This window comes from Rhinopithecus roxellana, chromosome 3 (genome assembly GCF_007565055.1).
Source record: "Rhinopithecus roxellana isolate Shanxi Qingling chromosome 3, ASM756505v1, whole genome shotgun sequence".
In the NCBI taxonomy this organism is placed as follows: Eukaryota; Metazoa; Chordata; class Mammalia; order Primates; family Cercopithecidae; genus Rhinopithecus; species Rhinopithecus roxellana.
Window position 1 is genome coordinate 109,764,094 of NC_044551.1, and position 8,662 is coordinate 109,772,755.

Below are 8,662 nucleotides of genomic sequence, written 5' to 3' on the forward strand. Positions count from 1 at the left end.
TTTTACTTTCTACTTTTATAAACACAAAAAATCAAATGACAAATAAATCAATTAAAAATGTCAAACTAGGTTATGACATATAAGCTGCACACAGAGACCTCTAGGATGATGACCTTGAGGTATTGTGCACCTTGAATAATGTGAAAATGTTATGCTCATTAAACTCAGCTTACTAAGGCATGGAAGTGGCTGCACATTTTTGGAAAGATTTGCAACAAGAGAAGTTTCTGTTTTATTTTCATGGAACCAGGGAACTGGATGTTTCAATGCCCACCTATGAGACACTAGTCATGTTTTAAGACTGTACAACAGCCTGAACATCATATTCTCTTCTGAAAAGAGAGACTATGAGGATGGATTTGCCCAATGTGCCTGAGCTAGGTGAGAGCATCAAGCACTCAAAGGTACGAGCGAGACATTAGACATAAGCAACTGTTGGGATTTGGACAAGGGAGTTAAGAGACATGGGTTCAAGTCCCAGACCTGTCACTCAAGGAATGACCCCAGAAAAGCCCCCATATCTCAGTATCCTCAGTTGTAAAATGGATAAAATAAAGAGATTGCATTTATCAAATGATCTGTCTCTAAAGATTAGCTCACTTCCAAAATGCTGTACCATGATTTGGAGAGAAAACTTAAGAGGCTGCTTATCTTGATGTTTAGCCCTGAACTCCAGGTAAGTTGTAGAAGTGGTTACATTTGGATACATTTGACTGAATCCCATGCTCTGCATTACAATTTTGCCCTGTGGTGAGAAACTGCACCTGACATCATATTCCTGCATGGCTAGTTCTAGCTCACAGAGCTTTTCTTTTAGTCACGGAAAGAATTGAAGGTTCCACCCAGTCAGTCAGAGTTGGCCTTTAAAAATATATTCTATCCACAGTGGGGGCCCCCTGACCAGACTTGAAATTATATAGCCCCCAAATCATTTTCTATCTTTCAGACCCTTAATTCCAAGCCAAACAAACCCAGAGTTCTTCCAAATCCATGTGGAGGTGAGGAAGTGGGAGGCTCCATTTGGGGAAATGATGAGGTTCTTCCTTCCTCTTGGGGCTGAGTGAGCTCCCTCTTTAGGACTCCCACGACCTCAGAGGCCAAGGTTCAAGAGCCTGAGAAACAGGGCAGAATCAGGTTTCCCTTTAGACCACAGACCACGAGTACTCTATCCACTGTAACAGGTATGTATAATGTAATGTTTTATTAGTCAGCATTCTCTACAGGGACAGAACTAGTAGCAGATATATATATGATTGTGTGAGTATTTTATTTATATATATATATATATATATGATTGTGTGAGTGTGTGTGTATGTGTATGTGTGTGTGTGTGTGTGTGTGTGTGTGTGTGTGTGTGTATATATATATATATATATATATATACATATATATATATGGGAGTTTATGAAGTAGTATTAACTCACATGATCAGAAGATCCCACAATAGGCCATCTGCAAGCTGAGGAGCAAGAAAGCCAGTTCAAGACCCAAAGCTGAAGAACTTGGAGTCTGATGTTCAACAGCAGGAAGCACCCAGCACAGGAGAAAGATATAGGCTTGAAGGCTAGGACAGTGTAGCCTTTTCATGTTTTTCTGCCTGCTTATATCCTGGCCATGCTGGCAGGTGGATTAGATGGTGCCCACCCAGATTAAGGGTGGATCTGCCTTTCCCAGCCCACTGACTCAAATGTTAATCTCCTCTGGCAACACCCTCACAGACACACCCAGGATCAATACTTGGCATCCTTCAGTCCAATCAAGTTGACACTCAGTACTAGCCATCACAAACGTAATCAAAGTGGAAGAGAGAATATTTCTAACAGTTATCCTCTTAAGCTCTGGGGTCACATAACTTGATTAAGTGACTTCATCTACTTTAACTTTAGTCTCCTCATCTATAAAATGGGCCTAGGAAAAGTCTTCACTTCATAAGTGTGGTGTACAAATTCAATGAGACAATTCATGCCAAGGAAAAGACATGTAGAAAGTATTTCATAATGTGTAGTTCTTGCTTATGTTGTATCCCAAGGATCCTAAAACCCATGCTTTATCTGCCCCCTGAAATTCTCCCATGAGAACAAGGTAACACCAGAGCTCAGTTTTGATTTGACCTACATGTCTCATCTGTGAGAAGGAGTAAGGGCTGTGGAACTTTCTGGTTTGGAGTGGGCATGAACCAGTTCCCTGGTTGTAAGCCAAGACCTCTGAATTTTGCACCTGTGATTTCACTTCACTTCAAAGTCCCAAAGTACCACCCTTGCCATTTGTAGAGGTGAGAAATGAGTCATTTTTGCCACCTTCCTCAAAGCTCTGATAATTTTAAACACACCTATGTTCATTAGTGTTTCATGTGAAACATAAAATAGCTTTTAGTTAGGGTTTGGGCAGTCAAATGCACCCAAGCTTAATTAGAAAAGAAGGAGTTGTATAATGTCATGCAAAGAAGAATAGCCTGAGTCTTAGTGTGGCACCTGTGGGTGAACTAGGAGGATCAAGGGAGCAGTCATTATTCACTCATCCTGGCTCTGTCGTTTGGCAGCTGCAGAACTGTGGGTAAGCTGTCGAACCTCTCCAAGCCTACATGTCCTCCTTTATAAAGAGAAGAAGGTAAAAGCCTTCCTAGGGTCATGATGGGGACAGTGTTCTGTAGGTAAGTATTTGTTGCTACTGGGTTCACTGCACTTCTCTCCATAGACCTGATGGCTTAGGTAGGCAAGTCTGTTAACCATTTGGTATCTCCCCATCATTGGCAACCACAAGCAGGCAGCTCATTCTCTCCTAGGACTTATCTTCAACTTGCACTATGGGCAGTACCTGAGAGATTTCAAATCCAACACCAGCAGGAGGTACATGTCCCAGTCGCACAATGTAGTCAGGCTGGGAGTGAGTTGGAGCCAAAAGAGAAGGAACTACTTTCCCATGATTCCCACTGGCTGTCCCTTGCCCCTAGAGAGAGGCCACATCCAGTTGGAATCTGGCAGGGACTGACTCAGTAGGGATTCTGGTTCTGGTAGCACACAGAGAAAGTCTCCTTGTCTCTTGAATATCTCCAGTTCCTTCCATGGGACTTGCTCCATCTGATGTCCTTCGAGTCTTGTCACAGCATTTCCCACTTTGACTTGCTGTTTACTTAATTTTTTCTTACTATTAGACTTGCAGTCATTAATAGCATGGACTCTGGTCTTAGACTATCTAAGCTAAAATACTGCTGTACCACTTGTCTCAGTGCCCACATCTGTAAAATGAGGGTGAAAATCACTTTTCCTTAGTAGGGATGTTGTGAGGATTCAGTGAATTTATGCAGGTAAAGCACTCACAACAGTGTCTGGATTACAGTTAGTAGCATATGTGTTGACTCTTTCATTATTGCTTCCTTTTGCCTGAGTGACATCTCATAATTAGCAGGGTTCTTCAGGGGTTTCATCTTTCAAAAGAGAGGGGATAGAGACTGCCCAGTCAGCTCTTCACTCTGGACATTGAGTTAATCCATCATCTTGCAATACACAGTTGGACTCTCTTCCTGCCTGTTTATTGTGATCCTAGAGTGGCTCCATCCTTCCTGCTCTTGGGACAGTTCCTCTTTTTCTGGAACTATCTGTTTACTCATATTTCTGTATATCCACCCTTCTCTACACAGAGAGAAATTTTTCATATTTTACACACATATTCCCATTTTACAAAAAGATATAAACTTAACTTAAAAAAAACCAAATACTCAAATATGCCAACCCCACCAATATTACCCAAGGAAAAGGGCAGTTCTCTGCTATGTTCCTAATTCTCCCTAAATGTGGGTGACGCCTAGGAGACTGCTTTGGGTTTTTAAAATATTTCCCCTCAACAGCTATCTTTTTTAAAGCTACAACAATAAGGGAGTTGAGTTAAAAGAGTTCTCTAAGGTAAAATTGTCTTTTTTGCCACTTAGCTAAAACTTACGGAAATAATATTCCAAAACACCACACAATACCCTCTCCCTACCAGACCCCAGTCCTCCTGGCCCACAGAGGCTCTTGGCAGCAAAGTCCATCTTTATGCAAAGCTCTGGTGAGAGACATGGGTAACTCTGAGCACTCCTCATGCCTTTCCCAGTCTGTATAGCACAAGAAACTCCAGACATTTCCAAAAAGTTACCCATCAGCTTCCCAGTAAAACAAAAGGCCATAAATTGGCACCTTCTTTTCTCTCTCCACCCAAGCTGTTCATACAGACAAAAAATTTAAGTCTGCAAGTTGAAAAATGCTTTCTTTTTTTTTTAAAGTAGCTACCCACATGAAAGGAAGACTATTTAATTCTAGATCTACAGCTAGAAGATCAAAAATAGGAATAATTAAAGTCTGAGATGTAACTGTTAAGAAAGGCATTTTTAAAATCCTCTTTGCCAAGTCTTTAAACAGGTAAACCACTTATTTTAAGAAAGTATGAAGATTTGAAAATTCTAATGGGATTTTTTTTTTTTTTTTTTTTGGTTTAAGACATAATGATTTCAGTCTTCAGAGACCATAAAGCAGAGTTTATAAAGCTCTCTAAACTGTCAGCTGAATAATTATCTAGCAAAGCCCATGTGGAGGTGACTCCCTGTGATTCAGCTTCTTTCCTGTTTTGAAACAGAAGGTTATTAACCTCTGGAACAAAATTTGGCAAAGTCAGGAACGTCAGTTTTATGCAAACAGTATTTCCTTTTTGTGGCCTTCCTTTTCATCCTATGATGTTTAATTTTTTAAAGTCTTACAAATATACCGAATTCTACTCAACCACCCTTTCCAAATGCCCCAAAGAGCATGCAGAACTTAAAAGAAAAAAAAAAAAAAAAAATGAAACAAGTCTCCCTTTTCCAAGGTGGCTAGAGCCAAATGAACTTTATGTCAAAAACCCATGAATAATCTGACAATTTATATTCCAAAGAGAAGGTGAGGCAGGCGCATTAAGGGTCGTATGCAAAATAAGAATTCTGGAAAAAAAAAACAACTCATTACTGCCAAACCTGTTGGTTTTTTAATATGATTATAATTTTAAATTGTGGCTTTAAAATATCTGTCTAAGTGCTTGGATGTTATTGCTTTAAAGTCTCCACTTGAGAGATTGTGGCTGTGGTTTCCCTTTTACCTAAAAGTAATCTGGACAGCTGAATAATGGGCTCCTCCATTTGTTGCATGGACCTGTCCATCATATTTTGAAACTAACTTATTCAGCCTCCTTCCCCACAGGATGCAAAGTATCTTCAAGCAAAGACAATACATGTCATTATCCTAACTTGACTGAAGGAAAAGCTAAGCAGCGAACTTGAGATCAGATGCAAAACCTGAAATGGAGCAGAAACAGTGCCTGGCTTGCTGGTGTTCAAAAAGAACCCTTGCCTGGGTGTTAGACAGGGCTGTTCACTACACCAAACCAGGTAGGAGATATGGGATTCATGGAGTAGAACACAAAAGCCCAGTTCATTGAGTATAAAGAAGGAAAATTAACAGCTCACCTGTTCCAGAGCTCGCCAGCTTCCCTTAAGCTTAGTCAAACACGGTATTTTGTTGTTTTTTGTTCTAAAACCAGAAATCTACCTACTACTGTTTCTGCTGCTGCCTGTCATCTGCCACATTCAAAATGAGCCTGAGGTAGGCAGGTGTTTTCCTGCTTCGCTCTCAGGGTAAGAGTGGAATTGGGAGAAGGACAATGAACAAGAATGCGGTCCTGGCCTCCTATCCCCAACTGAAGATCACCTTAGCTACACGGTCTCCATTATCTGTGTCAAGAAATGTGGTTAGCAGACATGGACAAATCACCAAAGCAGCTGTAACTGTTCCTGGTAGGATGTTATTTCTAAACTTATCAGCCTGAACCGTGCTTTAAGGACTGGAACCGGGTAGATATGCCATCACCATTCCCTGGACAAACCAACAAATGAAGCGAGCATAAAGCAGCAATCCTACAACCACATACTTGGTAGCTTCCTCCTGGAATCTGGAGTTATGTTGTTAGAGTGCTTTATTTTACCACGATGTTTTCAGGTCAGCCTAGCCTTAAAAAGGTGCATGTTTTTGTGACTTCCTCCTGCCTCAAGATAAGCTACTAACTTCTCGGGAAACTTCTCTATTCTAACACTTAAACTTCAAAGTTTGGGATTGGCATTCATCTTCTCTCTGAATTCAGCTGCTTGATTCTCAGTGTTCCAAGTGCCATAAACATCAAAGTCTCTTTGACTGTTTCTTTCCCCAAATTTCAAAGCCCCTTGTGAAAATGGACTCCCAAAATCTCCTGTCCTGATATCTTGGAGTTCCCAGCTCTGACATGATAATTAGGCCCTGATTAGTCTGCAAGGCTAGGTTCAAATATATGGCACATATGTATAAACCATGAGAGCTTGATAGCTGCATTTCTCAGTGCCAGCCTGCCTTTGTAATAGAGAAAATGCACACACAGTCCACAAGAGATGCTGAGACAATTATCTCAGCGTAACCAGAGAATAGGGGTTTCTTTAAAGCCCCTGTATTCTTTGATAGCATTAACTCCATGGCTCCCGGGATCATTGGCATTACCAAGTCATATTGTAGCCAATCTGTCTTTCTCTGCTGCCTGAAGACCCCCCAAGAGCTGTCTTTACCTTCCAGCATACTCTCTTTCTTCCTAGAAACTAGAACAATTGTATGACATGCCAGAACTGACCAGTGACTACTTGGTTAGAGGACATTTTGAGGGATACCTTTCACTTCTGCAAAACTTAGCAAATCAAATTAAAACAAACAAATAAAAATACAACAGCGTGGCATCCTCAGGATAAGGGGCTAAAGTAAAAAATATCTAATTTTGACAGGTAGATGGAATTGTTACTTTAGATTTTGGCAAATCTATAGGAGGAAAAGTAAACTTGTGGTCTTTATAGGAAATCAATGGTTTGGACCAATTTCACCCAGACAGAATTCCTAAGTACATTGATACCTAAGTAATTCTTTCTTAGGTGTCCTTAAATCTTTAGAAAATCATTTCTGATTTAAATCCATGTAGGTCTTACATATTTTTTATTCAGTTTATTCCTGGATAGCTTACAGTTTTGTAAATGTCATCTTTTTTTCCTCATGACATTTTCAAAATTGCTTATTAATTGGGTACAGTATCTGGCCAACTTGCTGAATTCTCTTATTAGTTGAAATCATTTTTCAGTTGATTTGCATGGATTTTCTAAATAGAAAATTATCGTGTCTGCAAGTAAAAACAGTTTTGTCTGTTCTTTTTCAACACTTATGTTTTATTTCTTTTTATTTTTTTATACCATTAGTGAGGATTTTGAGCAATACTAGTGTGTCCTTATTGTCTTTGTTTCTGATTTCAAAGTGGTGATTCACCACTGAGTATGATATTTGCATAGGGTTTCTTTCCGTTATGAAAATAAAGCTGTTTTCATTTTGTTTCTAAGTTTTCTAATCATTAATGGGTCTTTAATTCATTAAAATTTTCTTCTAAATCTATCAAAATGATGTGATGATTTGATCCTCTTAATTCTTGATCAAACGAATTACATTGATAGATTTCCTAATGTTGAAAAATGCTGGCATTCCAAGGATAAGCCCTACTTAATTAAGATGTATTATACTTTTCATATACAAAATAATTTAATTTGCTAATGTTTTATTTAGGATTTGTGTACCTTTGTTCAGGAATGTGATTGATCTACAGTCTTCTTTTCCCACATTATCCTTGTTTAGTCTTGGTATATGGTTATGCAATCCTCATAGATGAGTAGAGAAGCTTCCCATTTTATTCCATGTTCTGAAAGAAGTGATATAGCCCCCAAATTATCTGTCATTGGTGACCTGAGCCTTCTGGCTAGCTTTGATTCACTTTATAATGTTTCTGTAATTACCTCTTTTCAGTCAGTGTCAGAATTTGTATTTACCTAGAAAAGCATCCATTTTTTAATGTAGATTTTCAAATTGATTGTAATGAAGTTGAACATGGTATCTTTTAACGTTTTAAATCTCCTCACAGGATCTAAGTCTGCTTTATTTCTAACGTTGTTTCGTGAATATCCTCCTTTTTCATAACTGCAGCCTTGATCAATTTTTCTTTTTTGCTTTTACTCCATTAATTCCTGCATTTCATATGTTTATTTATTCTTTCCGTCTATTTTTTTGGTGGGGCATTACCTAATTATTTTGTCATGAGCTTCTTAATGCATAAGTTTAATGCATTTTTACAAACTTTTCTCATTGTCAAATTAGGACATTTAAAGCTATAAAATGTCCTCTGAGTATAATTTTATATACAACCTCTGAGTGTAGTTTTTTGTAAAGTGCTGTTCTCACATTTTCATTTAGTCCCAAATTGTTTTTAATCTCAGTAAGATTTCCTTTTTAACCCTGAAATTATTTAGAAATCTGTGTTAAAATTTCCTGGTAGATGTATCTAGAGTATATAATATTTCCACAAATTATTAATGAAAAGGCAAACAATCTGCTATAAAATAAATCTAAATTTAAACAAGTACTTCACAAAAGTAGATACTTGATTGGTGAATACATTTACAAAAAGGGAGTCAGGCACAGTGGTTCATGCCGTAACCCCAGCCCTTCGGGAGGCTGAAGCAGGTGGATCACATGAGGTCAGGAGCTCGAGACCAGCCTGGCCAACATGGCCAAACCTCATCTCTACTAAAAACACAAAAATTAGCCAGGCG

The 8,662-nt window shown here is 38.8% G+C and overlaps 1 long non-coding RNA gene across 1 annotated transcript; it reads left to right on the forward strand.

Annotated features, from left to right (window-relative positions):
* The first annotated feature begins 1,092 nt into the window (after positions 1-1,092).
* On the forward strand, positions 1,093-8,254 carry LOC104675069. The gene is made up of 3 exons (XR_749724.2): positions 1,093-1,181; positions 2,540-2,650; positions 5,205-8,254. It is a non-coding gene; the product is annotated as an uncharacterized LOC104675069 (long non-coding RNA).
* The last annotated feature ends 408 nt before the right edge of the window (positions 8,255-8,662 follow it).